The 25129-nt window shown below is 40.6% G+C and overlaps 1 protein-coding gene across 1 annotated transcript in view; it reads right to left on the bottom strand.

Moving 5' to 3' along the window:
• The window catches only part of Wdr72 (WD repeat domain 72), a 166970-nt gene extending 161121 nt beyond the window's left edge, over window positions 1-5849 (bottom strand). The window contains exon 1 of the mRNA XM_076937869.1: window positions 5521-5849. The gene's annotated coding sequence lies outside the window, so the exon portion shown is untranslated. The remainder of the gene's footprint in view (window positions 1-5520) is intronic.
• Window positions 5850-25129: the final 19280 nt, after the last annotated feature.

Raw genomic sequence — 25129 nt, 5'->3', positions numbered from 1 at the left:
CTAGCATCAGCCACAAATTCTGTCCCAGGGGCATAAATAAATGCTCAACTCCTACAGTTCATGGGCCAATGAGGGCCTAAGAGGCCTCGAATCGATCCAACCCATTTTAACTAGCAAGAAACTACCTAGTAATATCTTGTTTGTATTTCTTGGAGGAGGGACACCAGAAACCCTTATTTCATTCTCCACAATAATCGGAGGGCATGCAGCTAGGGCAGCGCCATCTCCCAGCTGCTGATTACATCAAAGGCTTGAAGCACAAATTCAATTTTATGATGTTAATCTCAGCCTGCCACTCAGAAATTTTCTCTGAGGGACGTGATTTTTTTCTCTGGATTTCATTTTAAGAATGATTTTTTTTTCATCCTCAATCAATAAAGATATGTTTTCATCAAAAGACTCTATCTTGGCAGAATTCAATTGGCTACCTCAATCCCTTTTGGTGACACGGTATTAATTAAAATAGTTTATGTTGCACCTCAGCTGGCAAAAGAGGCTGTGAAAAACAGCAGCTACTCAGAACACATGTTCTATACAGGGTAACACGGAGGCCAGAAAATAATTTGCTCCTTCTCCAGGTGACAGGCATTAGCAATTCAGGGGTCATTCTGACTTGCTTTTTTCACTGGGAAGAATAAAAATTAAAATAAAATTTTAAAAAGGCTGAAGCTCTCCCTGTCAAGAGTTTTTATCAATAGAAAACAGAGGTATAGGTAAATGGAATTCTCCAAATCCTGCCCTTCTGGGACCACAGGACAAGCAATCAATTACCTCTGCATCCAGGGCAAGGCAAGGCTGCTTAGAATCACTCTTTGTTTCTCTTAAGCCAAATAAATAAATGGAAAGATGAGAAGAACACAGCAATTAAGAAAGTCCCTTGTTAACTCTGAAATAATGATTATAATTTTATATACCATGTTTCTTAAAAGCAGGCATAGAGAATTATTCAAGGTTTCCCTCCGCTGAAAGAAGAGAAAACTACAAAGTGTATCACAAAAAGTAAAGATATTTGGATTCTATAGTCATGTATAAAGTGGGAGTTGATTTGCCTCAATGCACTCTTATGGAGCACCTGATTCTGTGGTCTACCACAGTGAGAGGAAGCATCCCACTGCCCTGAGATTCCTACAGATCATGGAACCTGTGTACCCTGGAGGATAAGGACTACCGCCTGGTTTCCAAAAATACATGGGATGTTGGACATAGGGTGAATTTGCCCTGCCTATATGGGGAATAAGGAGGATTATCAGGGGAGGGGGCCAAGTCAAATACTGAAATAATGGGCTGGGGATTTATATCCAGAGTTGAGAGAAAATATGGAACAATCTAATAAAATAGTTGATAACTAGACTAGCCCTACCTTCCTAGTCCTAGACTCATTCACCTGTTGTAATTCTTGATAGCCTAAGGACCTTCATCTGCAAGTGCTCAGAGAAAACTGTCATTTGGTATTAAAATAGAAAAAAAAAAGGATCAAGATAAACCCTAGCCAGACTAGATAATTAGTGAGGTCTGGTATCAGTGAAAAACCCTGCCTCAAAATGTAAGAGGAGAAGAAAAGTAAAAGACACCTGATGTGCACACGCATGTATGCACACCTGTATGATGCCTGCATATATATAACATAGAGTCTCAGAAACACTAGAAAAGCAGAGGGGGGAAAAGAGGAGGAGAGGGAGGAAGAGGAGAAGCTGGAGACATGGCTCAGTTAATAAAGTGTTTATTTATCGTGCAAACACAGAGATCTGAGTTTGGTTTCCAGAACCCACTTTGAAAAAGCTGGGAATGGTAGCATGCTTATATTCCCAGTGCTGGAGAGGTAGAGACAGGCGGACTCCTGAGCCTCTCTGGCCAGCCAGCCTAGTCTTATTAGCAAGCTCCAGAAGGAGTGAGAGAAAAGTGAAAGGCGATCAGGGAAGAGAGCTGATGCTGACGTCTCACCTGCACACAGGCACCTGTATCCACTCGCGCACACTCACACACACACACACACACACACACACACACACACACACACACACTTGCAAGTGCACCACATGCACAAAATGATGCTTTCCATGAGATCAGCATCACCTTCGAGTTCTGTTCGAATGAAGACTCCTGGGGTTTCCCACTGGATGGAACTTCTTAGGATGAGTTCCAGAATCAGAATGTAGGGACATTTATGCTTCAGCTAAGGAGCTTGACTGAACCTCAACTTGATTCTTTCTGGACCTTATGTATATCATCAGCATAATAAACAAATGTTCATGTTAACTGACTAAATCAAATAAAACAAACAAAGGAAATGGATTCCACCCCCACCCCCTCAAAAAAATTCTCTCCTAATTTCTTATGCCAGAGAAGAGTCATGGTTTGATGTGAATGGAGACCTGGCCTGATTTAGGCTTTCAGTAAGCAACATGGCTAGTCTGGACCCTGTAGAACAATTTTTCTCTACAATGAACAGAATCTAAAGTAATTAAATTCCTTTTCTGTCTAGTGGTGATACCTACATGGTATGTAGACTTTTCCACACTTTGCAGGGCATTGTAAAAAGAACTCTTTGAATCCATGTAGTCATAAGAGGCAGAAAGGGGTGATTCTAGGTGTTCATTTATCCAGCCAACTTGCACAATGTTTGGGGGAGAGGGAACCAACTCATGCATACTCGTTAGAATTGAAAGGGAAAGACTTCTGTATTTAAAAATGATTTTGAAAGCTAACAATACCAAAAAGAAATCAAGCTGGTAAGAGTCTATTAGAGTTTGTTTTCAATACGTTCAGTTAGCACTTTGTGCTCCAAAATAATAAATCTATCACCAATACCTCTTACGTAAGATATTTTTTTTTCTAACATTCACTCAAACAGCTCAGAAGGAAGCAATGAGTGGCGTTTGGACTAGAGATAGCATCAGGCTTACGAAGGAATGCAGATTGTTTTTCTGATAAGAGAACACATGCAGAGCTGGTGGATTTTCCTCCCATTTCAGACTAAAGGCACACACACCCTGGTTAAAGCACAGCCTACAGAGTTTGGAGAACAAGGACAGTAGCAATAGTAGGACATATAACATTAGACTTTATTCCAAATTATACCAGTTCTTGATCAGCTTTTAAAATATGTTTTTCCATCTATGTATGTATCCCATGTATATATGAATGTCCCTGAAGGCCTGAAGAGAGTGTGGGATCCCCTTTGATCAAATGCTCTCAATCATATAAAAAGAAAGAACATTGAAAAAAATTATTCCCATTTGTTGAATGACTATTTATTGCAGGCCCTGTACTGTTCATGTTATGCATTCCTTCAATACTCTGCACAACATCCTAGAGTATTAAACACTCTAGACGAGAGGAAATGAGACATGTAGAGCAAAAATAATTTGTCTAAGGTCTCATCAGTCCTAAACCTCATGCCGTTAGTCAGCTGCCAAGACCTCCAGCAAGCCAGAACACTTTCTGGAACAAGAGGAAAGTCCACAGTCCAAATTCTGCCGGGCTATGTTCCCCAGCACTAGGCATTAGTATCAGCATGTTAAGGAGACTTCAAATATTCTTCCTAATAAGTCCACATTGTGAAAATTAAGAGAAAATGCACACAACACACACACACACACACACACACTCACACACACACACACACACACATTAAGGTCTTTTGGGACTCAGTGGACTCAAGATTGAGCTGTAACTAGAATTCAGAACACAGTTCAGTTGTTTCCACCAGGTTCCCACTGAAACCTCTGGCCTCTGATTCTGCCCGGTAGAGAGCAGGGTCCAGATATCTTTAAAGTGGGAAAAAAAAAAACAAAAAAAAAAAAAAAAAAAAAAAAAACCTACATTTAAAAAGTGATTCAGAGAAGTCCCACCTACAATGAGCTGGCAGAGCCGTTACCGGACTGTCACTGTGAGTGATTGTAAGCAACATATCATCATTATTATTATCATTATTATTATCACTATTATTATTATTTAACAGAAATAAGCAAATTGTCATCCTGTTGGGATATTGGAAAGCAGCAGCCTAAAAACCCTGGAATGTCCCATAACAATACATTCAGGTACCTCAAAATATCTCAGAATTTAAGCATGCTCTTTCTCAGTGAGACTGAGAGACTAAATACACGAGACCCCTAGATTTCTCATATCCCTCCTTGGTTAGAGACAGTGGAAGTTCCCTTACATGTGGTGAAGCCTGGCAGCTGACATTATCTTGGGAAGGAAGTTCCAATTTACAAATATCTATCCCCTCAAAGAAGTATCAATATTGGACCCAACACAGAAGATCAACTTCTGTGGTTTTTAAGATCATTGTCCTCTTAGAGTGTCAAAGGGAGGACCACTTCCCTTCCCCTTTAGTGTATTCTTGAATACACTTTTGAGAGCTGTTAGTACTGAAGGAACTAAAGGAAATGAAGGAACAGGTGATTGTGAGAGAGAAGAAGGGGGAGGAGGAGGAGGAGGAGGAGGAGGAGGAGGAGGAGTAGGAGGAGGAGAAGGAGAAGGAGAAGGAGAAGGAGAAGGAGACGGAGAAGGAGAAGGAGACGGAGAAGGAGAAGGAGAAGGAGAAGAAGAAGAAGAAGAAGAAGAAGAAGAAGAAGAAGAAGAAGAAGAAGAAGAAGAAGGAAGAAGAAGAAGGAAGAAGAAGAAGAAGAAGAAGAAGAAGAAGAAGAAGAAGAAGAAGAAGAAGAAGAAGAAGAAGAAGAAGAAAGAAGAAAGAGCTCCAAGTATTCACAGCACTTGTTAGTAAAAGAGCTTACTTTCCTCTTCCAGGGTTCTTGAGATTCCTAGAAAGTAGGAGGAGAGGCTCACAGGCCCCCACCCCCTTGCAGAAGAGCTACCAATGGCTGATGACTTCAGGGCCAGGAAGAGTCAGTTTTAAGGGTGTGGCCCTGCTTGATGGACCATGGTTCAGTGGCTTTAACTCATGTTATATGGGCAGCACAAATCGGACTGTATGGATTATTTAAAAACAAAACAAAAACCAACTTGATGTTGGGAAGGAGTACCGTGGTATAAGTTGATTTGGGTGGAATTAAGGGACAGAGTGGAAGTGAATATGAATGATCTAAATACATTGTATGCATATATAAAATTTACAAAGAATTAATAAAAATATTGTATAGGAAAAATACAACTTAAAGGTGGGGGGGGGGGGGGCGGGAGTTGGGAAGATAGAGAAAGGGAAAACCCTCTATGCGCACAGGGGCAGAGGCAGACAGAAAAGGGAGATGAAAGATTCTGAGCATGTATATCAGCTGAAAAATATTCCCTCAAATTGGCCTAGTGTCCAATAGCTGACCTTGAACTCCTGGAACAGACGACCTCCAGAAGGAGGAAGAAAGCATTTAAGGTAGAGCCAGGCTCAGTGCAGACCATTGTTAACTGTACACAAACAAAAAGCTGGAAGGAAAGATCCTGCTGGGCTGGAATCACTGCCCTGGAGGGAGTCTTGCTAGTAAGTCACCTTATCCAATTTTCTTAAAACAGATATCCCCCTGCCCTTTATGCTTCAGCCTCTCCCCGGTCCAAACTTACAAGAGTCTCGTCTTGATTGAACAGATCTTCTAGGTTGTCTTGGCTACAGGTGGGAGCAGGGGCTTTCCTCAGCCCTGTGTTGGCAGCAGCCTTCAGCTGTCACAGCCAGCAAGAGCTCACCTTCACCGGGTCCTTTCTATGGCTGTGGAGCTAGTTGTAAAGTCCAAGAAACTCTCTCCACGGGGAAAAGCAAGTCTCCCAAAGCATCCGGGCACAGTTTCCCAGCGGAACCCAAAGTGGGGACACTACATGCAGCTGTCTGCAGTCCACCTCCACGGATGTTCAGATTCCCAGAGAGGGAGGAGCTGGGCTCCTTCCCGGAGCTGAACCAACCCACAGGTGACGGGGCTGGGCTCAGAGGCCTCAGGTCGGATCCGCCTCCACCGGCCTCTGCCTGCCCCGCCCAGAAAGGCGCTGACCCGGCTGGGTCTGGTCCCGCCTGCTTCCCACCACCCTCCTGCAGTGGGCTTGCCTGCAGCTGACCAAGGCCAATCCTTCCAGGGACTCTGCAGCCAGAGCAAAGGGCCCAGATGCCAGAGCACTAAGAACTCTGATAAGGGACGAGAGTCCCTGTGAACCTAGAGAGCTGGGTTGCACTGTCGAGACTGGGAGGAGGGCTAAGAAAAAGCTCAGGCAGTAAAATGCTCACCTCACAAGTATCAGGTCCTGAAGCCAGTTAAAATGTCTGTCTGGCTTGGAGGCCTATGAACTTAAAATACCAGTTCTGGGGAGGGGCAGACAGGTCAATCCCTGAGGCCAGCAGCCTGACTAAATCCCCGTGCTCCAGGCTATGAGGGACCTTGTCTCAAAATACAAAGTGTTCCCGAGGAACACCATCTGAGGTTGTTGTCTGGTTTACACACACACACACACACACACACACACACACACACACACACGGTGGGGGGGAGGGAGGAAGGGAGGGAGAGAGAGAGGGAGAGAGAGAATTCAGCCTCCTAACCACCATCCCTCTGATCTTTGGCTATGAAGATGGCCAAATTTTTTAATTGACAGGGTGGATTGGAAAAATGGGAGGGGTCCTCTGTCATTCTTGGGTCACCCAGTTCTTTTATCCTTCAAACCATGAAATCTCTGGATTAGGAGACCCCTGCAAATAGGTGGACAGAGATTTTAGCCCACCCCACCCCCAATAATGTCTGGCCTCTCTAGTGCTCAGGACAGGGTATCCTGCCCAGGATAACTGGTTCCTAGGTGGTAGATCTCTTAGGAAAGACCTTCCTGTTTGCATCTCTGCTCTTGCCTTCTCTATGCTTTAGTGGTTGCCTACTCTGGTCTAGCTGGAGCCTCACTTCCCCCTCGCAGAGGATGCTATCCCACTAGGCAGCCACAGAATCCCTTCTTCTGTACTCTAAGAGTTACCACAGCTCATCGCCACCTCCTTTACTTGGCCTCCTCTGCCGGACTGTGGCTCTATACGGGACATGGAGCCCACGATAGATACCTAAAACCTTGCTGAAGGAAGCCATACCCATAGCCAGTCACTGGCAAGGGACCCAGCCTCCTCTCTCCGAAGCCCCAGTCACCGTCCATCATGAGTTCTGACCCCTAAGTATGCATCAAAGTTAGGAAGTCAACATGTGCCTAGTCCCTGAGACTCCCTTCAACATCCTGGGAAGAGGCTCTAGTTTTCACAGGGGCCCGAGTGTGAAAACACCTCAGGACTTAACTGCTTAGTAAGAGATCACCCATAGTAACCTGGGGTTTTATACACCAGCCTGCTGTTCTGGGTCTTACCCTATTAGGTCCAGTGCCTAGTCAATGATGCTTTCAAAACCAACAATGAATGGGGTCTGGGGAAAAGCTTTGGGGTTGAAAAAGTATTATAAAAACGTAACATCATGGGAACTTGGCCCCAGGATAATTTTTTAAAATGTTGACAAATAGGGTCTCTCCCCATCACTGGCATAGCCTCCCAACACTGGGGGACTATGCTGCCAAGAATAACTCCTTTGCCCTTGGTCTATTGGAAAAACCCTTATAGATTCAGCCCCTCTGCTAACCATGGGACTAGAGTTTGTGTTTTTCCAGAAAGATCAGATAAGCCTATTTGTGTTCCTGGCAGATCCATCAAACCCAGCACTGTAAAGGACCAGAGGGAGTCAATGGAGCCACCGAGGACAGCCTTGTGGAACCTCTCACTGAGTGAGTCACATGAGGAAGAGGAGAGGTAACTACCAGTCAGAAAGCAACACCCTTCTGATAGCCTACAGGACAGGAAAAGGTCCACAGTGACAAAGCCAGTGGCAAGGTCATCCCCAGCCAACTTCCATAGTGGCTGGGGAACCTCAAGGCTCTAGTAAACTAGGCATAAAGAATGTCTCCAGAAGGATGTGAAATGGGGCCATACACCTTTTCCTACGGATATGTGCCTCATGACGGCTGATTCTCAAGAGCATGCCCAGCCACTCTTGTGGGCTGCTGTTGGGAATCTGCCCATTTTTCTCCCTGATAGTTGGGATTCCCAGTCACATCTGGCAGGCAGTGGCCAATATGTTTTGCCTTCACTGGCCTCCAGTGCCCTACCCCAACAGACAGTTATCAACGGGTCTATGTCAGGGATAAATGGGACTTTCCCTGCCCCTCAAAATGTCAAGGCTCAACAGTTGCACACCAAGTTGCTCCTCTGGGAAGTCCTTAGCCTTGAAATAAAAACAGAAGGGTTACCTGTCGGGATGCGGAAGTCAACCTTGTGAAGGGAAAAGTGGGATGGAGAATGAGGTGGCACACCCAGGCTCCTGCGACTCCTCAAAGAGTCCTGATCTGCCATATATAGCATTAGATGTAAGATGGCTCCCAGGACACTGGTGAGACAGCAAAAAGGAAATGAGGCTAGTGTAGTGGCTGCTTCCGCCCAGACCTCCAACTTCACTGAAGTCCTAACAAACAATGATTTTCCTGAGTTACGATGTGGCAAGATGCAATTGGACAAGGATTTAGAAGCTTGGGATTGGCTCAAATACCGTATATAAGCTTATTCGATGCTCAGATCTGCACCCTGACGCTGGTCTTCTGAGTCTGACGGCCAGGGGTCCATCACGTGACTCCATTGCGTCTCACCCCCATCCTCAGTCCTGTTCACATGACATGGTTTATTGCTCTTTTCCCCTTCATTTGAAACAAGAGCTTCTTCAGTAGCACACTCTGGTCTCAAACTCAGGTCCCTCCGGTATGGACCTTCAAGCTGAGTTAACAAGCTTGTACTGCCACCGAATCCAGCCTGTTTGGTCGTGTTTGTACTAGTATGGCTGGTGACAGTGTTGGATTTATCTGAACCCTGTGACGATGGAAGACAGCAGCAGGAAAGTGTAAAGAAACCTGTAAAACTGTATTCTGGAGAGTTTATAGGGAGCACCTTCAGGAAAGGCTTGAGGAAGTGTGGCTAATGCTGTTCTTGTTTATTCATGAACAGACTGGACATGAGTTCTCCAAACCATCATTTGTCCCATCAGAAATGGCTAACTGGATATTTGTACTGACTGACCAATTTGGGGATATGACCTACTTCTTTCCTGTTATCGTATTTCTATTAGACTTCTGTGTCCCTTCTTGGCTCTTGGGTTCAGCCCAAACCATCACACACCCTGCTTCCAGTCTCTCTGGAAATAGACTTTTCTTTTGCCTCTAGTTCCTCCCATTTTCCACATGCTACTCACTAGAATCACTTACGCCTCCCTAAAAGAGACCTCTCCTCGCTTATATTTGAAGATTAGGGTCAAAATTTTCTCAGTAGTTAGCAACCAACAGAACAAACTGCCTTACTTAATACACACATAATTTATCTATGACTGCTTCTACAGATAGTAGGCTCAAAGCAGTTCCCAGGCCTGATTGGTGGGCAGAGAGCCCCTACCACGACAGGGCTCTTTTGAAAACCCCCCTCCTATAAATGACATCCTTTGCTCACGCCCTGGGCTGGATGTAAGTCTCTGCTCACGACACTGTTAGTACTGTGTGGCTCTCGTCATAGCATGCCCTCCTTTTTCTCTCCTGATTTCAGGCTCTACTTTTAAGACACTATACCTAAGATACATCTCTGTAAATTCCGAACCATGAACCATGTGATAAACAATATTATTTCTCTTTCATATGAACATTTCAAGATTTCCCTAAATTTTCTGGGAAACATCCACTTGGGTATATTTTTAGTATTAAGTACATTGTGTTACATTTTTTTTTAATATTTATTTGTGTGCATGCATGTGCATGAATGTGCACGTAGAGGTCAGAGAATGACTGTCAGGAATCTGTTCTCTCTATACACTATATGGGTCCTGGAGACTGAAGTCAGGTTATCAGGATTGGCAGCAAGCAACTTTACCTGCTGAGCCATCTCACCGACCCTGGTTATCAATTGATTTTCTAAGAGTCAATGCATTAAAAGAAATATAGACTAGGAAGGGGAGAAAGACTATTCCAAAATATGCCAACCAGAAGGGTTACTTTGCATCCAGGTTGTCTTAAAATGTTTCATAATATGATAGGATAAATGACTATAAAACTCTACCCGAAGGGAGTTTTCTCAGCCCCCTTCTTCCTCAATTATATTTTTTATTATTATTTGAAAATGTATTATTGTATAGGTACAGTTGTTTTGACTGCATGTATGTCTACTCACCACATGTGTGTGAAGATCAGAAGGCATCAGATCCCCTGGGACTGGGGTTACAGACATATGTGAGCTGCTATGTGGGTGCTGGAAACTTAACCAAAAACCTTCAAAAGAGCAATCAGTGCAATGAACTGCTGGGCCATCTCTCTAGCCCCAATAATTTATTATTTTTAAATTGAAATTGAATGTTAGAGGCCTTTTATGCTGCCCGTTTACCTTTTCAATATGTTCAAGTTTGTGTCTCTTTTTATTTTGAGAGAGTGTTTCACATAATACTCTTCCCTGTCCCTCTTAAGATGTCAGGACCCCATGTGTGTGCCTGCAGGCACAGATCTACAACATAGTTATGTTCTTTAAAAAAGTATCCTGAGTTACAAAGATACCCCCTCCCTTTCCTCTTATTTTATAAATGGGGTTAGCAAGATCAGAATGCTCTATGCTCTATTTAAGCTCTGAGAGTTGGCTTTTTGTGGTTTTTTTTGTTTGGGTTCTTGTTTTTGTCTTTTGTCTGTGGTTTCATGTATCTGGGTATATGGTAATTTTATTTCTCGTGTATTATAATTTTAAAGTGACTGGAAACATTGCCTGAGAAAATAATTTTGGTCAATTTTTGAAAAATATTACAACATGATGGCTCAGTATGTTTCCAAAGACTCCTTGACAGTCCTTCAGAGGAGGCTGAACCCTTCCCTCCCTTTTGAGTATGGAATATGTTGTTTTCCTTTTCTTTAAGATTATTTTTATTTATGAGTGTGTGTGTGTGTGTGTGTGTGTGTGTGTGTGTGTGTGTGTGTGTGTTTGTTTAGCTCTCTGTGAGCTGCTATGTGGGTGCTGGAAACTTAACCAAGATCCTCCAAAGAGCATCCAGTGCAGTAAACTGGACCACACAGATTGGACTCCTTCCAGAGTTTAAATAACAGACAGTTATGAATCACTGTGTGGGTGCCGAGACTCAAACCTGGTTCCCCTGGAAACAGACAGTGCTCTTAACCACTGCGTCATCTCTGCCACCCTCCAATAGTCGTTCAATTCATTACCAGAAACAACTCACTCTAGTGTGTCTGCAGTCTGGAGTGCTGCCCAGTAATAAATAGGAACCAGTTACTGATACACACGGAAACTAGCCTGGACCTCATATGCCCTTTGTAAATGAAACCAACCAGACCTAAGAGGCTACATACCATCTGATTCCAGTTTTATGTTATTCTGAGAAAATACATCTACAGTGACACAGAACAAATAAGTGGTTGGCGCACATATGGACTAACTGGGGTAATAGGACTCTTCTGTGCTTTTAATGTGTTTCTAGCTACATGGCTATTTATCTGTCACTATTCTCCATAGAACTACATTTCAAAAGAGACAAACTTTACTGTGTGTGCATTTTGAGGAGTATCTAGAAACTGAAGAAACTTTCATGTAATTGTGTAGAACTAAACAGAGAAAATAGAATATGTTTATTCACATGAAATATCAATGTATCAGGATCTTAGACTCTTGGCACAATCTATTGAGGGAACATATCATACTTTAATAACTTGTAGCTCCTATTGGGAAATTCAGATATCAGCCACACAGGTTTCTGATTCTTGTTCCATTTTGCCACATGGTCTTAGTAAAGACAGATTAATGTCACCAATTCCTTGTTCAGTACTCATAGCAACACTTAGTATTTGCTGTTGTTGTTCTGTGCTGTGCTAAAGATAGCACAAGACTTAATGCATGCTTGGTAGGCACTCTTCTGTTTGTGCTATATCCCCGGCACAATTTTACTTTTTAATCTGGGGCACTCTTGACAAGTTACCCAGCCAGCCTTGAATTCATGATCCTCCTACCTCAGTCTTCTGAGTAGCTAGAATATTTGATGTTTTGATAAACACAGATTTTTAAACAACATTTTGGGGGTTATGAAGCAATTTAACTCTTGGGGGGTTGCATATGTGATTACATGTTCATATTTTTTAATTGACAGTGAGTCTGAAGAACCTTGAACTGCCATCTAAAGAAGTTATAACCTTGTGTAAGTCAGATTTTTAAAATAATGGTAGGTTTTTGACTATAGTAGAGCCATTGAACAGCAGCCCTATAATGTAATATTTTAAGTAAAAAGTAATATTTAGATGCACTATGTTTCTAGTACTTGATTTCAAGATCAAATGTATTTCTTCTTCATGTTGTAGAAGTTCGTACATTGAAAGAAAAATTAAAAAAAATAAATGTCAATACATTTTTAAATGAGAGAATTCTGGGTTTTAATAAAGGTGAACATTGGATAATTTGACTGTTCTTGGAATACTAATCAATATAATTACTCCCCCTGCTTTAAATTCTTATCATGGAACAGAATAATTATTGGGTATAACACAAAATGATTGACATTCTAGATATAGTTATGACTGCAGTGGCCATGACTTCTTTGCTGACTGTATGAACAATTGTTCCTTCAATAGTAGCAACTAGATGTTTTCAGAAGAAAAACTACCCCATAGATTCTAGCACACTTTGACATGAAGGGAAGTTAATTTCCAGAAGTTAATTATATTAATATCTCAGAAAGTGTCAAGGAGCAGAGCGTTCTTTGGTTGAGACCTAGTTCTTGATCCTGAGAAAAATCAATTCCAGTGCTCTTGTGGAACTTGGATTTATGACTGCAACAAGCCTAACATTTGGACGGTTTCAGCAACAGACTCTCAGACATATTTTCTCAGCTGGTCTAATGGGAGGGACAGGAACACAGATAAGACTGGATGACAACTGAAAGCCTTTTGATTTTGATTCAGCATGGCTTGTTAGCAATTGTACAAGACATAGTCATTCTGAGAATAGCACTGGTTGTCATTCGTGGTGGTTACTTGTCCCTGGAATCGCCTGGGAAACCAATCTGTGCTGTCTTCATTAGGCTGGTTTGTGGCACGCCCATGACAGATTGGCTTAATTGCCTTGACTGATGTAGAGACTGAAAGGGAGTGGCAGTATTCCTGGTTTGGGGCCTTGGTCTGTGTGGAGTAGAGAAAGCTAGGGGAGCAGGGACCATGGGTATATTACTTCTCTGCTTTTGACTGTAAGCGGGATAAGATCATCTGTTTTAACTTCCTGCCTTGACTTACCTGCTGTGATAGACTTGTCCCAGGAATTGTAAACACAACTAAACTCTTTCTCCCCTAAGTTGTTTTTGGTCAGGTATTTTATCACAACAGCAGTGTTGAGACTACATGATCCCAGAGACTTGGTTTTCTGAGTTGTCTCTCATTGGTTCTCGCTGTGAATTCAGTTTGTGCCACCACAGATCTGTAACCAAGGGCTTTCCCACCCATGCCATGGATAATGACTCAGAGGTTTGTTAATTGTTAATAAATGCTTAGGCCTTAAACTAGGTTGGTTTCCTGACTAACTCTCAACCCGTCCCATTTATTCTAACCTGAGTTCAGCCACATGGCTGGTTTCCTCTTCTCAGATTCATTTATCTGAGTTTAAATGTCTAATCTTCCTTACGTGACTAACTCCCAAAGTTTCTATCTCTCTCTACCAGAACTCTCACTTTCTTTTTTCTGCCTTTTGCTAATAGACCATCAGCTTTTTATTGCAAGGTGATGCTTCCACACCATATACAAGAGATTCTCTCTACTATCAACTCCTCAGAGTACAAATACCTTATTGCCTCTGATTAGTGTCCACCCAGCTCCTTGCCCAATTTCTCTTCTGACTCTTTAGTCTGCTCAACTCCTATTCCACTTCTCTGAGTGTGGTTAAATCCACATTTACAATCTCTGTGAGTTCCTTCTACTTCTAGCTCAGGACTCATGCTCCCATTGATGCCCTATTACTAACCTGTGTTTTAGTTGTTCATTATTGTAAATGCCACCTAGTAGTAAACTCAGGGCCTCTTCTTCCCACATGACTTCCTCATGTGTCTCTTCTGGAGCCTAATAGTCAGGTTTCTTATATAGCAGGGCTGGACTTTCTAGAGTGTACAGGTGAAACATCTCCTGCCCAGGCCCCCCAGATATTGGCACTCACAGCGTATCGGTCACAAAGAAGTTACAGATTCTAGAGAGGAGAAGAAACATCTGCTTCAAGCTTCTATTGAGCCTAGGCAGCCACCTGATGGTGTCCTGGACAGAGTCCAAGCAAAACCACAACACAGGAGACCTACCTTATTGCCCCCAGTCAACCCCTGAACCCAAGACATAAAAGAGTTGGCATTTAAAAGAATAAACAACCAAAATGCAATTTGGTAGCTACCTGTTCCTGCCATGGAACACCTGAGTCACAGGCCATCCATGGGGAGCACGGAGTCAGAGTTAAAACTGGAAGTATCTCAAGAGATTGAAAACATAAATTTAGTCACACTCAGTTGTACTTCCAACAAATTGCACAGTGTCTATTGTTGCAAATCATCTGATAATAAACAAAGTAAGTCATTATAAGTTAAACACCAAGTGTTAACTATTAAATATTGGCATCACTGACATTGGTATTGTCAATTTGAACACTAAACTATATATGTTATATATTAATTATCAACATTAAATTAAACTGTAATATTTAATATTAAAATCAACATCCCAATTTTAAAGTGAAAAAAGAAAATAAAGAGCCATTTAACTCAGGACAATACATCCAAAAGCCCACTTGATACCAGGAAGAGTAAAAGAAATGCTAAATTAGAACAGACCCTAGCTGAGGTTTATTTCAAGTATCCAATTAAAATATAACAGAATGATATCACTTTCATGCACTCCCAGGAAGCATCTTTTTATTTTTATTTTCTCCTTTTATTGAAGACAGAATCCTTTTTCATACAGCAGTTCTGTTGGTGATCAGGATTATTTTAGCTTTCCTGCCTGGGTTTTTTGTGTTGAAATTGGTAACTGTCATTTCATTGTCTATGAAGAGCTGTGTTAGAATTTTGATGGGGATTGCATTGAATATATAGATTGCTTTTGGCAGGATGGCCATTTTCACTATGTTAACTGATCCATGAGCCTAGGTCTTTCCATCTGATGCCCTTTTCAATTTCTTTCTTCAAGCACTTGAAGTTTTTATCATACAAGTCTTGCACTTGCTTGGTTAGAGTTACCCCAGGATATTTTGTATTACTGGAGGCTACTATGAAAGGTCTTATTTCCCTGATTTATTTCTCAGTCCATTTGTACATAGGAGGGCTACTGGTTTTTTGTTTTTTTTTTTTTTTTTTTTAATGAGTTAATCTTACATCCAGCCACTTTGCTGAAAATGTTTATCAGCTATGGAGGCCCTTAGTGGAATTTTTAGGGTCACTTATGTATACTGTCATATCATTTGCAAATAACAGTATTTTGTCTTCTTCCTTTTAAATTTGTATTTCTCTGATCTCATTCAGTGGTCTTATTTATACAACTACAATTGAAGTTACTCTACTGAATAGATATGAAGAGAGTGAACCACCTTTTCTTGCTCCTGACTTTAGATTCTTCGCTTTGCTTTGAACCTGTCTCCATTTAAGTTGATGTTGACTATAGGATTGTTATAAATTGCCTGTGTTATGTTTAGGTATATTTCTTGTATCCTTGAGCTTTCAATGACTTTTATCATGAAGGGGTGTTGATTTTGTCACAGGCTTTTTCTGCATTCAATGATTGATCATGTGCTATTTTTCTTTCAGTTTGTTTATATGGTGGATTACATTTCTTACTCTTCATATACTGAACCATCCCTGTACCACTGAGATAAAGCCTATTTGATCATGGTGGATTATCTTTTTGGCATATTCTTGGATTCAGCTTGCAAGTATTTTTGAGCATTTTTAAATCAATGTTTTCAAAGAAAAATGATCATTAATTTCTTTGTTGAGTCTTTATGTGGTTTGGGTAGCTATGGTCTCATAAAATGATTGGGCAATGCTCCTTCTGTTTCTATTTTGTGAAATAATTTGAGAAGTATTGGCACTAGCCTTTATTTGAAAGTTTGATAGAATTCTGTGTCAAAACCATCTGGTCCTGAACTTTTGTAGTTGGGAGATTTTTAACAACTGCTTCTATTTCACTAGAGGCTATAGATCTATTTAAATTGTTTATCTGACCTTTATTTAACTTTGGTAAGTGGTACCTATCAGGAAAATTATACATTTGTTTTAGATTTTGGAATTTGGTGGAGTACATGTTTTTAAAGTGTGTCTTTTTGACTCTCTGGATTTCCCCACTGTCTGCTGTTATATCTTTCTTTTTGTAATTTTGTAAACTTGAATATTTTTTTCTCTGCCTTTTAGTTAGTTTGGGTAAGAATTTGTTTGTCTTGATGATTTTCTTAAAGAATCAGCTCTTTGTTTCATTGATTCTTTGTATTGTTCTCTTTGTTTCTATTTTATTGATTTCAGCCCTCAGTTTATTTCTTGATATCTCCTTCTCCTGGGTGTGCCTACTTCTTTTTGTTCTACAGCTTTCAGGTATCACTAGTATGTGATGTCTCCATTTTTTAAAAAAATGTAGGCACTTGCCTCTTAGAGCCCCTTTCATTGTGTCCCATATGTTTGGGTATGTTGTGTACTCGTTTTCATTGAATTTATTTCTTTCTGTCTGTCTTGATACATTTTTTAATTCAGTAGAAAGTTGTTCAGTTTCCATGCATTTGTAAGCTTCCTGTTGTTTCTGTTGTTAATATCTACCTCTAATCTGTGGTAGTCTGATAGCATACAAAAAGTTTTAATTTTCTTGTAACTGTTAAGACTTGCTTTGTGTACAAGTATGTAGCCAATTTTGGAGAAAGTTGTATGAGGTGCAGAAAAGAATGTATATTCTTTTGTGTTTGGGTAAAATTGTCTGTAAATATCTTAAGATCCATTTAGCTTATAACATCTGTTAGGTCTAGTATTTCTCTGTTTATTTTTGTCTGGATGGCCTGTCCATTGGTGAAAGTCTCTCACTATCAACGTGTGAGGGTCACTATTGCTATTTACCTGTCTTGGGTGCCCTTGTGTTTGAGGGCACAGATGAGAAGTGAAATGTCATTTTGGTGCATTTTTTTCTTTGATGAGAATCTATGATCCTTCCTATTTCTATTGATTAATTTTGGTTTGATGTCTATTTTGTAAGACATTAAAATGGCTACACCAGCTTGTTTCTTATGTTCATTTGCTTGGAATATCTTTTTGCTTGGTGATAGACTTGGGAGCAATGGGATTTGGGGAGCTTTAGGAGTGGTGTGGGATCTGCCTTCACCCTTTTTGTTGCCCTGGGAGGAGCTACATTTTAGCATAGGGTGCTTGGTGGGGTTGCGGGCTGGGATAAAGAAAGCAAGTCAGGGGAGGAGGTTAGGGATGGGATCCACAGGAAATGTAGGCAGGAAAAAAGGAAGGCTGTAGCTGGTGCTCTGTTGCAGAGCTGGAATTACCTCTAGGGAAACAAAGAAAGCACATCCATTCTTTTATCTCTTCATTTAAGGGAACATCAACAGGTTGCTTTTAGATTATGTAAATACGTACTAAATGTCTCAAAACAACATGTGTGCTTTGAGCAATTTTATGTTAAAAACATCTGGAGCAACTTTCAGCTACAAATATATCAATGTAGCATTCTCTCTCTCTCTCTCTCTCTCTCTCTCTCTCTCTCTCTCTCTCTCTCTCTCTGTGTGTGTGTGTGTGTGTGTGTGTGTGTGTGTGCCTGTGTTCTCTGAGTCCTAAAGACAGTGTGTGTTAAATTGCCTGGAATTGGAGTTATGAGAGGTTGACAACAACCTGACCTGGTGTTGGGAAATGTACTTGGATATTCTGCAAGAACAATGAGGGCTCTTAGCCACTGAGCCATAGCTCCAGCCCTAAGAACTGGGTTTCTAATGCAAACCTAACCATTCCTACTCAGTTAAAGCATCTGCAGGATGCATCTGCAGAATTGGCTTTGTGTGGAAATGAAGGAGCCAGATAACATGATACTGCACACAGGTGCTGGCTTCCTTGTCTCGGCTCACCAGCACAGGTACACTGTACACAGTGAGGCCCCGTCTGAATTCTTATGACAACTCTAAGGACTGATCCTATCATCATAATTTTTTTTAGATTTATTTATTTATTTTATGTATATGAGTACACCATTGCTCTCTTCAGACACACCAGAAGAGGACATCAGACCCCATTGCAGATGGTAGTGAGCCACCATGTGGATGCTGGGAATTGAACTCAGGACCTCTGGAAGAACATTCAGTGCTATGAACCACTGAGCCATCTCTCCAGCCTCTTATCTAATCTTATTTTAATAATGAGAAAATGGGAGAGTTTGCCAAAAATAAGTAATTCAGCACAAATAAACAGCCATGAAGCAATGATGCTCTTGGCTATTTGAATTCAAAGCTTTAGTCATCTCCCTCAATGCCCTGGCTGGATCAGAATTCTCCTATTCCACTTAAAAGTCCTTCAGTTTGGGGCAAGGCTCTTAAATTGTCTGGGATGCTTGTGTCTCCTTTTATTAAATTCCCAGAATAGGGTGCATGGTTCTTGGAAAGGTTTCAAGAATTAGCCAATGCAGGGTAGAATGTTTGGAAGAGAACCTGACATGTATGAACACCTACTTTAAAAATAAAAAATAAAAAAAAAGGTGTTTAAAGTGAGGAGATTGGGCCTAAGCCATGGAGTTATACATCTAAAATAAGTATGACATACCACACCTTTAACTGACATCTTTAAGGGAGAAAAAATAAGACAGAAAACATGGTGCTAACACAGGATAGCACTTGAAAATAAATGTATGTTTGTGTGTATTATATACAAGGCCTTAGTTTTCTAAAGCCATTGTAAATATTACTTTACATTTTTCATCAAGATAAAAGCCAAGCACAGAAGCAATGAGTTGCTTCACCCTGAAGAGTTTTACTGACTTCCTCTAATTAGTAATGCTAGCTCTGTCCACGCAGTAGGAGGAGGAGAACAGATGTCAAGAAGGTGGGGGAAGGGGCGCCGTGATATACACTCTTCTTATTGGATCCTAGCTGCATCTCCCCAGCTTGAAAGTTATTCTTGGTATATTGATCTGCAAGAGTCTCCATCTGGTGAGACACATCAGTGTGGTCCACCAGGAAGCCAAGGCAATAGTAACAGCAAACCAAATCTCCATGGTCATCAGAGAGTGGCAGAACTCCTTCCATACAGTTCTGGATGTTGATAAATTTGTCAGGCGGCTGGTGCAAGTGAGGTGGTGACGCAGAGATGCTTTAGCTGCTCTTTAATACTGGTTTCTTCTTAAACTCTTTATTTCCCTAAGAGCATCCTTCCTCCTACCTCTGTCCTTCCTGAGTCCCATTTCATCAGAGGCAGCCTTTTGTCCTAATTTAGTTAATTAGCCTGTGTAGAGAAGCCAGTAGTTTCTAGTCAGTTACTCCTTGGGCTGTGCACACCTAATAAGATAACCAAGACAAGTTTAGGCTTTCAGTATTTGCTCATCAAATAGTTAATGGACACCTATTACATTTTCAGGTACTGACAAAATTGCAATGTGCACTAGTTAAGAACTCTCCAGTATCCTACCCTCTAAGACATCTGCTTCCTTCCACACCAAGAATATGTATATCAGAGTCTCTCTTTGGTCAACCTCGTCATATGAACTCCCAATCTTGCCCCCCCCCATCTTTAATTTTTTTTATTATTTATTCTTCATTACCTGGCACAAGACAGGACAGCTGTATTGAAGATTGCACACTGAAATGTCAATATCTAACTTGAAATTAAGAATCCAGTCTGTGGGTATTGTGCAGGAGTAAGATGGCACATACTAGAACTTGAGTTCAATCCCCACCCTTCCTCTCAAAAGAGAAGAGTGATGAAACCTCACCTGCAGTAACAGGACTTGCATCATGTGACGGATCCTCATTTAGAAGGGGAGTCTGACTGTCTTGTCCTCCTAGGTTCTCCTTGTGGGAGCAAATAACATGGTAATTTTGAAATATTTATCATATTTCATTTTAAAATATTTATTATATGCATTAAGAAGCCCCCCTTTCTTCTGTAAGTTGACAGAACAAACCAGCCAGAAGTTCCTCACCAGGAACAGTAAATATATATAAATATAAATTATGTGTGTGTATTTAATTACTTTCACCCTCCATTACCTGCCCTTAGCCCTTTTCCTGTCCTTCTAAACCCTTACTCTGTCCCACTCATCCCCCAACTCCATTCATGACTTTTCTTTTACCAATTGACTTTAGTTAAGACTGCATGAGTAGAGTGAGCCCAGAACTGTTTACTGGCACAGGGGCACTCACTGGTGGCTATAGCACTGAAGAAAATGTGACCCCTCCTGAATCTGAGCTTCAGGGTTTGCTTCTGTGCTGGGGCCACTCCTCTTTACAGGCTGGAAAATCTCATACTCTTCAGATGTCATTTCTCACATTTCAAATTCTTCCAAGGGAGTGGCTTTCAGTGATAACTGTAAAATCAGATATGAGTCAGACTCAGTGGATCATTGTTTGAATGGAGGAGGGAGTGAGGCTGTTGTTTTTCCCCTTACCAAAAAAAAAAAAAAAAAAAAAAAAAAAAAAAAAAAAACAACAAAAGTGGGGGATGGGTGTGGGGGAGACAAAGATTTGATCACATATATTACTTAATCTAGTTAGCTTTTGAATTCAAGCCTAGATCCAAAAGTCTGAATCACTGTGTTTTCATACACACATACAAACACACACACACACACACACACACACACACACACACACACACAGAGGAACGTACAGGCAGTTCTTAGTCAAAGTATAACACTAAAACTGCACTGTGTGTTAGGTGTGGTGTTAGATTCAAGACATTACAAAAGATACAATGTTAAGAAAGGAGTCTTGAACTCTCCCCACAAAGCCCTTGTCAGTGCATGACAGAAAACAGAAGTCCAACAGAAATGGTGGTGGGCATGATGGAATACAGATAGAGGTCCCTGAACTGTATCATGGCCATCAGAAGCCCCGGGGTGGGACATTTCAGGTGAGAATTGAAGGGATAAGTGATCCAGGGGCCATAAGAAGGAAATGGTGTTACACAAATGAAACATTCACTTTTCTCAGGCAAAGAAGAAAATTGGCAAAGTTTGGGTTAAAAGACAATGTGTTGCATTTATGAAGAAGTGGTATAGTTTGACAGAAACATGCAATGAACTTTGCAAAATGGGAACTCAGGAGACAAGAGAAGCAAGGGGAAGCCTGGGTAAAAAGACTTCATAGGACAGAACAGGAATTTATGTTTTATCTTGAGAGAAATAACTAAGTATCAAACAGTCTTAAGAAAAGACAGGTGATTGGGATATTGGAATAAATTACTGGTTTTTTTGGAGATGCGGGCTTTAACACCTTACATTCGTTGGCTGCAAACCATGTGCTTGACTATGCTGTTAAACAGTATCACATGTATCTCAAATAATCTGGAAATTACACACTTACTCTGAACTGGATTTAACTGGGATTCTCTTTCCTTCCACAGCTGATAACAAGCCCTTATTCCCACCAAACTTGGTAATTAGCACCTACCAACTCTGAAAAGCCTTATCATTCCCATAAAATGGAAAACAGGTAGAATGATCTGCTATTTAGATTTTTTTAAAATTATGTTGTTACTGTTGCTATTGCTGTTGTTTGAAGCAAAGTCCCACATGAGACATACTAAATAAAACTTTCTGTTTTAAAGGATGCAGGTGATGCTTTGCAGAGTAACAGTGGACAAGCAGGGTTCAAAGGCTGGGCAGAAGTGACGAGGAGCAGGTAAGGACAAATCCTTGCTGTGTATATGCTTAGAATAGGCCGTGTGGTCATTATGGGACAGCGATAGATTACAATGGGAATACAGACATTACCAAATGTTAAAAGTTATCTAGCATTGAGAATTTCATCCATCCAGGGTAAATATTGAATAGTTATATGGAGCTGAAATGGGATGAAGATGTAAATCAGGAGGGGCGTGCCATTGGAAAGGTAGCTTTAAAACGGAAAGTTGGGACAATGAATAATGTTACACATAGAAATGGCCCCCAGAATTATCATGTACCAAAGGACTTTCCAGAGACAAAGACTATTTTGGCACTGTGACGTCACAGTGCATGAAAAGCTATTATAACAAGTACATCGTTGTATTAGCTTCCTTTCTCATTGCAAAGACCAAATACCTGACCAAAAGCAATTTCAAGGCATAAAGGTTTATTCTGCCTTACATGTCCATTGGATCATTCCAAGACAGGGAAGTCAGGGCAGGAGGTGGGGAAGGAATTACAGCAGGAGTGTGAGGCAGCTGGTCACATGATAACCACAGTTAGGAAACAGTGAACAGGAAGTGGGAGCTATGTTAAAAGCCATCAAGGCCCACCCCTAGTGACCACTTCCTTCAGCAAGGCTCTACCTCCTAAAGGTAGACTCACCGGCTGGGTGCCAACTGTTCAAACACACAAACATGTGGGGGACATTTTATCTTAAAACAATGACAACTGTTGACTGAGACATGAACTGTGCTTCAAAGAAGCACCTTCAGTAATGATCCTTGTTGTTATGGTGAGCATTCTAAGGATGGTTAAAAGCACACAGCAAACAGGATGGAATCAAGTATCAGTCGATGTCTATTGTGAATATTTCAACTGTTTTGCATTCATAGTCGAGCTTAAGGAGGTAAATCTTGAGAGTGTAGGTATCCCTGGAAAAATCACTTATTCTAAATCTTAACCAGGAAATATATGCAATGTGCAGGAATATCTTGCCATATTGAAAGGTGAGCAGGCCATTAGATGAGAGTCCCTACACATGTCATACAGGGAAGTGAACTGCATGAAGAGATAAGAATGAAAACGTGGTGCAGATTGACTTCATCAACCTGGATTAGACTTCAGGGAATCTAATAAGAGGCAGTTTATTCCCAATGTATTTAATCCCAGCATAATTTGAAAAGAAAAAAGTTTCCTGGTGCAATATTTGCACAAGGAATCATAATTGCATTGAGACTCAAACTCAGGGTACATGTCATTTCTTCCAAAAAGATGTTCTAGAGATGTTGTACCTGTACTAGCTTAAGAGCCTAAAGGTCTGCAGATAGCATAGAGGTTATTTGGGTTGTTAGCCACCTCTGGTCCTGGTTGTATGAGCTTGGGGGAGACTCTCACTATAAGGGTCATTTAGATTACTAGCTATTTCCAGTCCTGCTTGTAGGAGCTTGATATAGCCTGGCCCAACAGATAATACAGATCACCCAGCCATTAATAACTTCCAACTCCATTTCTCAGCTTTCTGGGTGGAAGAACGGGTTCTTACCTTTCCCACCGGAAAGGCAACACTTTGTGTTTAACATCCCTGGTTTCTCTGGAGATCTGTGGGCAAGGACCTTCATGCTATGCTCCCAACAGTTAGAGACAACTGGTAAATGTCTTTTTAACAAGGACAGAATCACCATTTGAAGGAAGGTGCACTGGCAAAGATGGGATAGTGTTAGCCAGGAAAAAGAAAAGCAATGATACTGGACTGAGACGCTGTGGTTATGCTAAAGCACGTTAATTCCTAATGGGACTTACCCACACAATCTCTCACTGGTCACCTTTGGGAGGTGCTGCAGAGCCATCATTGATTCTGAAACTAGTAAATTAGGTGATAACAATCTTGTACAAATAGCATTGCAAGTTACCAGGTTGTGTAACATCTCAGAAGAGATATTACATTTTTTCCCAGTAAATATATACAGCAGCTACTGCAAAACTAGAATCCTACCACCTAACTTCTGAGGAATTGATGCACTGGGGGCAGTCATCCATAACTATTAAAACCAGTAAGAGTGTTGCTGATAGAGATTTAGAACAGTAGGTCAGGCTGATCACAGCAAACCAGCCTCCTTTTAAAACATATACAGAATGAAGACCTTAGAACTACAAATTATGTGTCTATTAACAGAAACACACTGCAACCCTACAAAATAGCAATTCCACAAGTCTTAGATGAATCTGATGAATTATCTAGTTTTACAGATGATATAAGACCCAGAAAAAGACAGAAAACTTCAAGTAGGAATCAACTAGTACATTTCAGAAAGAGAATCCATATCATTATCCTAACTTCCACCTTTGCTCCACTGAAGAATTGAAAATAACAAGAGATTTATAGATTCAAATATGAGTAGGACTTTCAGGTACAGCTCCAAAGTGCATGCTACGTTAGTCAGAAGAATGCTAGAGAGCCTCTGTAAACACCACAAAAGCAGACTTCAAGGCAAGGAGAATCAGTGTAAATAGTAGAATATTTATATGTATGTATATGTATCCTTAATACATATGCAACCAACAATAGAGTATCAAAATATATAAGGCAAAACATGACAAAGGTGCCAAAGATAAATGTATAACTCTATCACTATTCTTGGAGATTTGAAGAAACCCTCTTTCAGGAATTTATAGATGATCCATTTGGGGAAATAAAAAAAATGTGTGTGTGTGTGTGTGTGTGTGTGTGTGTGTGTATAAATGAACTAACCAATACTACCAATCAACTGTGCCTAATTGACTTTCAGAGAATGTTTCATTAAATTATAGCAGAATAAATAATCTGAAGCTCTTATTGGGCATTCACAAAGATTGACCATATATGCAATAAGCTATACATTAAAAACTTTAAACTATATAAAAAGAAAAATTATAATCTCAGAGTCACATAAAGTTAAACTAGACAAAAGCCCACTGAAGAAAAAAATCCCACTGAAATAGCCATAGATCAATCCCCATTTGCTAAGTAACACATGAATGATTTAAAAAGTTTCAAATGAAAATATTTCAAAGTAAATGAAAATAAAAATCATAGAGTTTATATAATACAGAAAAACATGGCTTAGAGATAAATATGGTATTTTGTACATGTATGAGTTAAATTTAAGCTTCCATTTGGAAGTACATAATAAGAGATATTTAAGCATGATAAAGAAAATATTACGTATTAGAGCAGAAATCAAAGAAACTAAATATGGGAACAAAGCTGACAATACCAAAAGCTAATTCTTTGAATAGGGTAAAGAAAAGA

This window comes from Arvicanthis niloticus, chromosome 7 (genome assembly GCF_011762505.2).
Source record: "Arvicanthis niloticus isolate mArvNil1 chromosome 7, mArvNil1.pat.X, whole genome shotgun sequence".
NCBI classification, from domain to species: Eukaryota; Metazoa; Chordata; class Mammalia; order Rodentia; family Muridae; genus Arvicanthis; species Arvicanthis niloticus.
This window is presented reverse-complemented; position numbering and strand designations above follow the sequence as displayed.